The following is a 12,233-nucleotide window of genomic DNA, read 5'->3' as shown; positions in this document are numbered from 1 at the left end:
ACCTAGTGTTCTCACTACACTTTGCATATAAGAATGTTCAGTTCTCATGCTTCATCAAGATGTTTGTGCAAGCTAAAGTATACTAGAACTATTACTGACTAGTGCTCAGCACGAGTTGCAGCTAGTGGAAACTTCCAGGACAATGTTGGGGACCAGTTATTTGCAATTGTATAACATTATGTGAATCATTCCCTTTTCTATATTTTATCATCTATAAAATGACTGTGAAATTTCCTTATAGGATAAATATAAATATAAATATAAATATAAATGTTGTATGTGTGTTGGACCTAGAGAGATGATTCACTGATTAGAAACATTTACAGCTCTTAAAGAAAAATTGGCTTCAGTTTTTAGCATACAAACAGTTACCAGAAACTCCAACTCCAGGGGATCCAATGCCTTCTTCTGACCACTGTTGGCACTACACATTCCTGGTTTACATACATGTTAGTTTAAATGACAATGACTCCCATAAGCTCTTATATTTGAGTGTTAGTTATCTAGTTTATAGAACTATTTGTAAGAAATAAAGGCTTATTGGAGTCCACTGGGGGATGGCTTGGAGGTTTGAAAAACCCATGTCTTTCCAGTCTCTCTATTTCTGCTTCTCTCTCTCTCTCTCTCTCTCTCTCTCTCTCTCTCTCTCTCTCTCTTTCATCATGGCTGCCTTCCTGCTGCCATGCTTCCTACCATGGTGGTCATTGACTCATATTTCACACAGTTATCAAGACTCCAACAAACCCTTTCTTCTAGAAGTTGCCAAGATCATGGTTTTTTATTACAGCAATAGAAAAAATAACTTTGGCACATACACTCACATGCACACAGACACACAGACACACAGACACACACACACACACATACACACACACACACACACACACACGCAGATATACACACCCACAGAATACACACACTAAACTAAACTGAAAACAAAAGAAAAGCATAATTTGAATGTTTTATTTTTTAAAAAACACTACTCTACATTAATTAATATTTCTCAGGATGGATTTTTTGAGTCATGTAGGCACAGGAGTAGGAGTAGAAGAGATTATTCTAGTCTCATGGTTTAGTTGGCCACATTCCTTAACTTTTTGGAGCCTTGTTTCCATCATCTATAAAATAAGAATAATGGCATCTTTATCTGCCAAGATATTTGTAAAATTCAAAGACATCATAATATATTTGAGTACTAAAATTTATTATCAAACAGTGTATCATTGGTATTGTATTGCAGTTATTTATGTTTCTTTGTCTTAAGCTACACAGAATATTCTATGCGCACTGATTTTTAACACTTAAACTACATAAGTAATAAGGTAGAAAAGCTCCAAGGCAACTCTCTTTTATTCCAATACTATCCATTGAGGTTTTTCTTTTTTATAATTATAAATTATATCATTGCCAAAGTTAATATGATGAGAGAAAGAATAAGAGTTGGGATATCAAGAGTTCCTCCTACCCAAGGAATGGTGCCATTCACAGTGGGCTGGGAATTCTTATATCAGTTACCAATCAAGATAGTTCCCCCAAATAAATGCATACAGGCCAATCTAATTGGGAAAATTTCTCAAATGAGACTCTCTTATTTGTTCCAGATAAGGTGTTAATGGGTGATGTCTAGTCAGTGGAGAAGAGCTGCCATTTGTTTGTGAGAAAGTCATCATTAGTTTATCTATCCTTGTTCCTGGTTCCTAGGTGTCCAAGGCAGATATTATACTATAAACTTCAATCTAATAAACCAACTGTGTAGCCTTTTACCCATCCTTTCATGTGTCCCTCAAAAGATGTTTGTGAAGCATCCTAGATCAACATATATTCCTCATAGGTAACATTTGCATTTTAAAAGTAGTGACAGATGTCTTATACCAAGGAAAAGAATATTGAAAAGTCAGGTGTATTGGTGCCAATTAGAGGATAGTGAGGCCCTGTAAGTTGGTAGTCACCCCGGTCTACCCAGTGAGATTCCACCTTACAAAACAAAGCAAAACAAAGTAACAATCCCCAACAAAATCTAGATTTTTAAGGGGCTAGAGAGATGGGTTACTGGCTAAGAGAACATCTTGGTCTTCCAGCAGATCCAAGTTAGGTTCCCAGAAACCCACATTGGGCAGCTTACAACTTCAACTCTAGAGGATTTAATGCCCTCTTCTCAACTTTGTAGGCACCTGCACATGTATGGTAGACATATACATCTTAGTGGCTTGAATGAGTATAAACCATATAGACGCATACATTTGAATACTTGGTCCTCTGCTGGTGGAACTGTTTGGGAAGGGTTAGGAGGTGTGGTCTTGTTAGAGAATGTATGTTCCTGGGGGTGGGCTTTGAGGTCTCAAAAGTTCACATCATTTCCAATTAGTCCTTATTTCTTTCCATTTTCAGATAAGGATATAAATTCTTAACTATTGGGCTATCACCATGCCTGCCTGCTGCCATGCTCCCTTCCATGATAGTTATAAACTCTAACCTTTTGAATGCATGAACTCCAAATTAAAATTTTTTGCTCATAAGTTGCCTTGTCCACAGTGTCTTAGTACAGCAACAGAAAAGTAACTAATGCACCAAAGTAAGTAATCCATAAATAAATTAGTTAAATCTAAAAACCCAAAGAACACTGTAGACACTTTAGTCATAGCGCAAAGGAAAGGATACTCTCTTATTATGTATTTCCCCCTTACTCTCCTTCTCTCTCTTCATCTCCTCACATGGAAGTAATCTGCACCATTTGTGTCTATATCTATTGTGGGAAATATCAAAAAAAAAGTGGCATGTTCCCGCATTGTTGCTGGGCACCAGGATATTAAGGACTAGCCTATTCTGTCTTGGTTGAACCAAGCTATCCTAACCTGTAAATTGTTTCCTTTTTCTAGACAGTATACTGTCCGGAGATGAAGTGAGGCAATTCTAGCCTACTGGCTCTCTTGCCACAACTGAAGCAGCTCCTTTGATGCTCAATTTCTTCTTTGAATCCAAGAAAGGGAATGCTGTCAGGAGCAGACTTATCTCAACAACAAGTGAATAAATAACATTAACTGTCACATACTGTGGATTTCTGACGTTTTTGAAAACTAACTATCTATGTAAATTAATCTGTACTATTCTCTGTTAACTACTCTCAGCTATTTCTAATTAAAATCTCTGAAAACACCCTGACAATAAACTCAGAGTCATGAATTTGGTATTTAGCCCTTAACTCACAGGTTTAATCATCTCAGATCAATTTATAATTACAGTAATAGAAGGACTGGGTATAAACCCTGTATTTTTAAAATTTTTAGTATCAATAGAAGAAATTTATCCCAATTTTACATCAAAATAAATTCTATACCAAAATAAGAAATTATGACTTCAGCTTAGTAACAATTAAAATGATTTCTACCAAATGAGATTATATTTATGCAATCAATTCCTCCCTGTTCCAATTACAACCATTTCTGCATTCCCTAGAAAGACAACTTATAATAACCCCCTTCAGCCCTAAAGCCCAGGGAACTGGGGCAATGACTCTTCATAACTTCTTCAAACTGAATATGGGTATTGAGATATTTTGAAATTGGGAGAGGGGGTAGGGAAAATAGGAGAGTTGGTTGGCTTAAGAAAGCCACACCAATGATTGATTTAATCTCTGATGTCTGTGTCTTGACTGGATCCAGCTGAAAGCCCAGGACATCAGGAGTTTAGGTCATGCGGGTCAGTTCAGCATGTCTGGAGAGGAAATTCACCAATGCTGTATATTCTGTAATATTCAAATCTCAAAACAAAATTTTGGTATCATCAAGATATATTTTTGTTTGATTCTTTGGAATCTAGTCTTCTGGGGGCCTCCCTTCGTCATATCTGATCCATATACCTCTGGAAGGTGTAAATACCCTAATTACCTTTTCTAAACACACAAAGAGAAAACATTTTTCCCCAAATAGCTTATCCTTTAGTTGGCAACCAGGAAAGCTTGTATCCTGCCCTCTCTTCCAGAGGAACAATAAAAGGACAAAACTCAAAATCTCACCCATTTTGAAAGTTAAAGCAAACCAAATCAAATGAAGTAAACTGAAATACCGTATGTACCAATTCTTAGTCCTTGTCTATTTTGCCAAACAGGATAAAAAAAAAAATTCAAGATTCCCGTGGAGCCCACATTAGACAGAATTTGAGTATCCTGTGAGGTGTATAAAGCAAGCTTATACCATCTTAACTGTTCGGCTCTCTGCCTAAAGCAGCCATCTTGTTATACCATTTATCTGTTCATCTCTCTTCCTGGAGTCACAGGCATCCTTTATTAATATCTGTATAATATCCATCTGCTGGTCTCTCTTCCTAGAGCCACAGACATTAATAATTAGTACCCGATCAAAGCAGGCAATGATTATCACTGCGCTCTCTACTTAGTCCGTGACTAATTTTCCCTATCCTAGTTCTGAACCACGTGCAAAATTCCCCACATAATTCGGACAGAATGTGTATATAAATCTATTCTAAAAGCAAATAATCCCAATTTTAAACTCACAGTTCAATTCCTCTGCCCTAAAAAGGAGGTAACTTCATTCTTCTCTTAACTCAGAGCAGCCTGCCATTCCCCACAGCAGGGGACTTCAGAGCTTTGTTTGTTTGTTTGTTTGTTTGTTTGAAATCCCACGCTTGAGTCATGTGACTCATCTAGTGCTACCTTCCTCTCACTTAGAAAATGAAACTTTAACTCTCAGGCTACTAATCTTTAAATTTCTAGTGGGATCGTGCCCAACACGTTGGTTCACCACCCGTTGTGGGAAATATTAAAGAATGACCTGCACCTTCCCACACTATTGTGGGGCACCGACAGGTCACATGTCTTCAGCCAGGTGATCTCAACTCAATGATCAATCTGGGCTGGAGCTTCAGAGTTCTCTTGGTGAATTATTGCCACGTCAGCCCTATGTAACAACTGGATACCCTGTGGTCAGCCACCACAACACCCATTTACTAAGTAGAAACAAAACTCTAGAAGTTTATAATTAACCAAACAGATTTATGTATCAATAAATTCTGACTTCACAAGATGCTAATACAATAATTTCAGAACCGATTGATAATAATAAAGACTGCCCACCTAGAGTAGACAAATATCCCGAATATTCTAACCTGTGGCTATCTAAAGCCACGTTGGTCCATCCTTGGCCTTTCTTCTCTTCTTCCATGCTCTGTCTCTGCAACTCTTAGCTCCACCTCCCTTCTCCCTGTCCAATCACAGGCCTTCTGCTGCAGGAATATTTTAATGTAATTGGTCAGGGAAAATCCTGTCACATATATCTAAACTTTGTGTCTGTCACCTTTAAGGTTTCATTGGCATAACCTCGGCTGTCTTCTGAAGCATATAAGTGCAGGAATGTGGACTGCAGCAAAGAAGATTAGTAAAAGCTCAGCATTTCCTATGATTTCCTAAGTTTCCTTCCCTTTCTGAAATACAGGAGATATGACTTTGAGCAAGAGAACTGAAAGAAAAACCTAGAAGTCAGTGTTCTTTCTCCATATATTGTCCTCTGCCCAAATGAAGGTGCCTAGCTTATTACAGAAAGAGAGCTGAGAACTAGAAACATAGTTTCATTCACATTAGATTTCACCTAAAAGAGGAAAATAATTTTAAGTCATGATGTTAAGGGCTATTTTTTTTTTATAGCCCATCACACTATAATGAAAATGGGGAGTTTTATATAAAACATTCTCCCATTCTTGTGATATATGATTTGTGAGCTGACCTTTCAGAAACAAGCTTGTTATGGGAAGGAAACCTCTACTTGTAAATGCAGAGTTTACTGCAGTTTTACAGTGACAGTCTCGATAGCCTATAGCCATCCACTAAGTTTATACGCATGCCTAGATTATTGAGGGCATTATAAGTTGAGGGATTGAATGAGCTGTGGTCTCTGCTGCTAGGTAATAACTATGGGGTTGCAGTAGGCATTGCAGTGAAGGCTGGTGGCTGGACATGAGAAGGTGTTGCAGGGACCACGTCTGCACCCTGAAGCTCCTCAGATGATAGGATCTGTACTTAATAAGAGAGAGATACTGATGTGGGCTGCAATGGTAATTCTGCTTTTGACAATAGCTTCATGGTTTTAAAGAGATTCCAGGGGTTAAAATTGATGCTAGTCTCTCTCCATTTCATTCTTACAGATACAAGGATAAAATAAATTGGATCAGTGTACAAGGGGTGTAAACCAATACTCTTAACCTTTAAGCTTAGATGTCATCATCTGCTTAACAGAAGGCTGCAGACATCTTTCAGCCCCGAAGCCCCATGTCATGCTCTAAGGAACATGTAGATGGTAAGAATGCCAGATTTTGGAGGGGGAGGGGGAGGTAATATAAAAACTATAAGCAACACGATTTTTTTCTTTTTATCCATTAAGTTTCCCCATCATTATTTCTATTGGTCAAAACCTCTGCTCCTCTCAAATTGAAACTTTCTGCTTCTAGAATGTTTCCCTTGGCCATTTTGGCTGTTTCTGTAATGGTTTCATTGTCTGCTCTCCAGGGTGTCTGTCTGCTATCAGGGCCAGCGTGGCCAGCTTTGGAACTCATTGTTTGTCCTGTGTTCACAGCACTAACATTTGCTGTCTTTTTCTTTCTTATTAAAACTGTTAATGTTTTGTGTTATCTCCCCCAGGATCCAGACAGAACTTCCTCATACAGGAATGTTCCAGTTCTGCTACAGGTTCCATTCTTCTCACAGATGATTGAGTCTCAGCTCTGCGTGAATGCCAAGGTTAAATCTGTTGTGTCTTTGAGGAAAACAATGAAAGCAAAACCCAAATACAGATTACAGTTTACCTTGGTATTCAAGTTTTGTTGGGCTGTAACACTATTGTACTTTGACTCTATCTAAACCACACTTCTTTTAAAAGTTGTTTCTTTTATTTTTGTGTATGTTTATGTGTATCTGCTTTTTTCAAGTGTTGTCCAGAAATGGTATTGGTGTAGCATTTTGCAAACAGGAAATTCTCATTCTTATAAAACAGTATGAAGTTACCACTCTGAGTGGAAAGGCAGAAGTGAACACTACCTGTCACTACCTGTCCTGGATTCTCACTATTTTAAGTGGCTATGGCTGTGCTACCCATCCCCAATAAAGTTATTTGCTAATCAACACCTCTCACTGTCTTTTTCCACACTGTCTTATCCTTGGTCAAGTGGCTTCCTCCTTATGCTCATAGGAGTTCAGAGAGAACACAGAGGTTGAAGAATATGCATTTCCTGGATTGGCTACTTTTATTAATGTTTCAAGACAGTAAGTTAGGAGACAAACCACACCGAATTATCAAACCCCATTCAAAAGTGGACCGTAGCAAAGTCACACACTGGGGAAGGGTTAGATTCTGGAGACAGTGAGTAAGTGAACAATCACATAAAGACAAAAGAATTCTTGGAAAGTTTTAAGGATGATGCTTCACTGGAAATCAAAACAGAGCCAGTTTTCCTTGTGACTTTCAAGCAGATGAGCAGCAGATGAAGCTATTGGCATGTAGTTAGAAGCCGTGTTATTCCCCAAATATGTATTTTTAAATACTTTAATCACACTTAAGGGAAAATCATATCTGCCTATTATAACTCTGGGGAAATTTCTCATGGGATGGAAGGCAGGAAAGATTGTTCCTAGTTAAAGTCTCATCTGCAAACTCAATTCCTGAACTTTATGTCTAACTTTGTATAATTTAGATGCATAAAGGGTATATCTCCAAGGTTCTCTCTGAAGAAATGTCAGTTCCTATCACTATGAAGGAAGGTAGCGTTCTGCAATATATTCTATCTGATGACAGTTGCAGGACTCCTAGAAGATTTGTACAGAAGGGATGGGAGAGCATGTTCTCCATCAGGGGACAGAGCTATTTTTGCAGAGGGAATTGAGGAAGGCAGGGAATAAGGCATCTTCAGATAGAATCTCTAATCAGCCATGTTGAAGCTGAAGGTCTAAGTGAATAAACTTGTATTTTCCAATTCAGAAGGCAAAGATATGGTAACGTCTTAAAATATAGAGAGCTAATTCATATGGCTGTCCCCAAAGGGTTAGAAGATCTATCATAGCTGATTGCTCTGTAGATAGCAACCACAGAAAGAGGAGGTCTGTGCATTATGGTCTCCTGCCTGGAGAAATTCCCTTTGTTGAAATTTTAGTGTTACATGGCAAAGTCCATTGGCTGTGGGTTGTTGTATTAAGTCAGGGTGGTCATGATGCTTTCCATTGTCTTCAGCAGTATATCTTTTAATTCTTTTTTCCTGGTCAGTAAGTTGAAGTCTAACCTGCCAAGAAAATAAACTTCTACTAGTTTCTGGGTAGAATGTGAAAAAAGTTGTTTATTTCATTCATTCAAAGGAATCTTTGCTATAAGGTGGCCAGAGGAAATAAAAATTCCAGTGAATTTTGTCCTTTAGACACTATTACCTAAAGGGCATACTTATCAAGGTGCCTTGCCCACCACACTGGGATCCAAACTCTGCTTTAGGGCAATTATATCTTTGATAAAGAAGATGTGCTAGACAACATGATAATCAAGAGTGCAGATTCTTTGACAAGTCAGTGGTAGGGTTTTCATGTTGCCTCTGACTTATACCTAGAAGAGTCAGTGAAGAAAGCTGCATGGGAGAATCTTCTGTTAGAAAAGCCACACACCAGGACTTCCTAGATTTAGGCCTACATTTTTCCACATTTGGGTGAATGCCAAAAAAATCATTAACAACTCACTCTGTGTGTGTGTGTGTGTGTGTGTTGATGAAGATTTATTTTAATTTTTAAATAAAGTAATAGCAAATGGGTAGTTTTCAGGGCTAACTGTTAGGCTTTGACTAGTCTAAGATTTATTGTTGGGCTAGTATTCTGTGAGACTATCATGAGCCCTCCCTTTACATAAAATTAGAATTAACAGTGTTCTGAAATGCATTCATTAAAGTCCCTGGCTGGAGCTCTTCTGTGTTGACAACTTTGATTCTGTACTTTGGACTTTGGTCAACAAAAAGAGCCATGTGCCCTTTAACAATCTCTATGACAACTAGTTTCTGATGGGCAGTCTGGCTCCAGAGCTGGGATTTGTGAGCTCTTTATGGAAAGTGCAGATTAGCTAGCTGATGCCAAGTTGCAGAAGAGAGAGGAAACAATGACTGAGAACAACCTATGGACCAAGTATTCTGTTAACTGTGATGCCTTTTTTTTTTTTTTTATTAATGCTCACAATAACCCGAAGAGCTCGGATAATTCAATTTTATTCATTAGATGGTTTCACCGAGGCTTAGCAAATCATTTACCTAAGCTCACAGATCTAGAAGGTGAGAGACAGCGCTTCATCACAAGTTGCTTATTGCTGGAAAGGCTCTTTCAAAAATAATGTGATGGTCTATTGACTTTCCGTGTTTATTGCATCTAAAGTCTTTTCTGCTGTGCTTTGTAAAAATGGAAAATAACTTCATAATATACATGTGATAAAAGTTTTTGAATTGCCATCTTAAAAAGAGCATGTAATGAAACCAACCATTAAAATTTATATAAACTTACTGTATAATAAAATAAAATATTGTTCCAATTTTAAATTAAATAGATCAAAATAAATACCTAGTGTAATTCCCGGAACTGTCAGCTATTCACTATCTGTTCAGTCAATTAGACATTATCAGCTGTTTGTGTGTTCAAGAGCTTTATTGAATTAACTGCCAGCCTTTCCGTGTTTTGCTTGTTGCTATGGTTACTGGCACTCTGCTTTGCTTTGAGAGCTGCTGTCAGAAAGAAAGGAGCATACACATCCAAACTGGTGACTTTTCCAGTGAAAAGGCTTACAGGAAGACTGGCTCATTGCTAATTACTTGTAATGAAGATAGGAGAGACAATGAAAGTGACCATAACTGGCTCACAAGAAGTCTCCCAGCATGGACATTTAAGATTTCAAATACAGCCAATGCCAATAACAATATTTCTGCATAACCTATTGTTTCCAAAATGTGAACAGAAGCATCACATAGCTCAATTTTAAATAATGGAGTCTCTATCTTTTCTAAGAATGGGTGGGAATCATGCAGGGGAGGATCCAGAAAGTGTTTAAGTAACTCTGAGAGAATCGCTACTTCTTGTGTTCTCATTTGTCCCTTAACAGTTTTTGGGTGACTGTGGTTTTTCCTGATTTTTCATGGTACAGTAAGATTTTTCTTGCTGCTGAGGTAGAAGAGTTATTACACTCCAGGAGGGTTAATTTTGGTTTAAAGCTCTGTGTATTTCATGGTTTCTGGCCACACGGCTAGGCCTCACCCTCAGTGTGGAAATCAAGCCTTCATTTGTGTAGTTTATGATCAGGGAACATAAGAGAGAGAGAGAGAAGGAGGGAGGAAGAAGGAGAGGGAGAGGGAGAGGGAGAGGGAGAGGGAGAGGGANAGGGAGAGGGAGAGGGAGAGGGAGAGGGAGAGGGAATCCTCAACATGGACTGAAGTCCCCGATTAAGCCACAATAGTCTAGGCTTTCAGTAAGAACGGTTCCCGATGTTCCCTGTCGAATACTGCCCATCCTTCTCTGTCTGCCCCATTGTTTCTGCTGGCCCAAGGCCTTTCTTCCCTGTTTCTGGCTGCTTCTCCTGCATTGGTTTTCTCACTGCACTGGCTGGTTAGCATGTTAAGTATCGTGAGAATCTGCGGCTCTCTGTCCTGGCACAGCTTTTTGAACGAAACATTTCCTTCCCTTGTGCATGCCAAGGAGTTACTTCCGTAGGGAGAAAGCCCGAGTGCTGATTGGAAACATGCTAGGTTGCTGGTTTAGATTTGGCTTGTTTGCAACTGACAGAGGTTGGGAGAGATAGGAGAAGGGGCTTCTCTTGATTCTGAGGTAGTGCTCACATCTGCTTTGTATTAGGAATACTGTGGAGTAAAGACTTTAAAATTAACTTAGTTGTGGAATAATAAGCAGGCTTCTAAATATGGGGGATTTAGGTGATTACCCTAAAAAATGAAAGGACAGCTTTTCATCCTCTGAGTACCTTACTTTTTTCAAGATGGTTTAGCACTAAATAGAAACTGGGGATTCATTCTGTCCTCTCCTCCCCAGGGGAATAAGGTGCTATTTCACTCCCTCCTCCTCAGCGGGTGGCACGCATGCTTTAAGGGCACAGGCAACCATCCCGAGTTCATTCCCACCCACCCCTCTGTCCTCTGATGGACAACAGCCATGGTGTCCTTCACTGGTGTAAAGTAGGCTTTCTGACCTTATCTCTTCTGGAGCTGTCAGCTGTTGCCTTGTAAGTAGACACTGTGACCTAGGAGTACAAAAAGTAAAAATACGCATGTTTTAAAATCTCCTGCAGGTTATATGAAGAAGAAAGGAATAATAATGTGGAGAATGAGTTTAAGTGGGTTCAGGAATGACAGGGTAAAGCAAAGAATGGGGATAAGGGAGGACCCACTAAGTATAAGGATGTCTGAAAAGGCCACATGGAAATCTACCAACCTATAAGATAGTTCATTATACATTTGCATATGTATATAGTCATATAGGAGAGTTTAACTGCAGTTACCCTACATAGGATTATGCTCATCCCAGTAGTTATAGGTTGCCAAATAATAGCCCAGTGGCAAGTGTAGGACACTTCTCAAACTTTGGTCAGAACTTTCCTGGAGATAGCCAAAATAATATGAGGCATTGCTATTGCTCTTGATGGCAACCATATATTGAGGCTAAGATGCTATTGCTGAAGATGCCATATACATTGGTCACAGAACACAGAGAAATTGAGTTGAGATTCACCAATTGGTACCAACTTACTGACTCCCTCCAGCAATCTCTCATTGTACAGGTATGCTATTCAGGCTGCTGGAGACAGAAGGCATCAACATTTTTTACCCAGATATGAACTCTGTGAACAGCAATAATGACCAGTATGGCAAGATATACTTATGGGTGCAATAATGGTGTGCATTTTATGGAAGAAACCACCATCTTTCAGGTTGAATTTGAGATTCACACTGTGGGAGGAAACATACCCAATAGTGCAAACCTGGCTAACAACCCATAGTTAGAGTTCTTTCAGGTTCCACCGATGAGCCTCCTAGTTTGATTTTGCTAAATGGATACAGTATCAAACTACTCAGTGAATTCTTTGACCTCAACAGATAAGTTTGTGTGTGTGTGTGTGTGTGTGTGTGTGTTAGATAGATACAGAAACTCACAAGTGACCCAAGAGGTGAGAAAGAGTGACAGAGGATTGCTCAGCCACAAATGGGATAGCTAT

Source organism: Mus pahari, chromosome 11 (assembly GCF_900095145.1).
Source record: "Mus pahari chromosome 11, PAHARI_EIJ_v1.1, whole genome shotgun sequence".
NCBI classification, from domain to species: domain Eukaryota; kingdom Metazoa; phylum Chordata; class Mammalia; order Rodentia; family Muridae; genus Mus; species Mus pahari.
The sequence above is the reverse complement of the archived record's forward strand: the minus strand, read 5'-3'. Positions refer to the sequence as shown.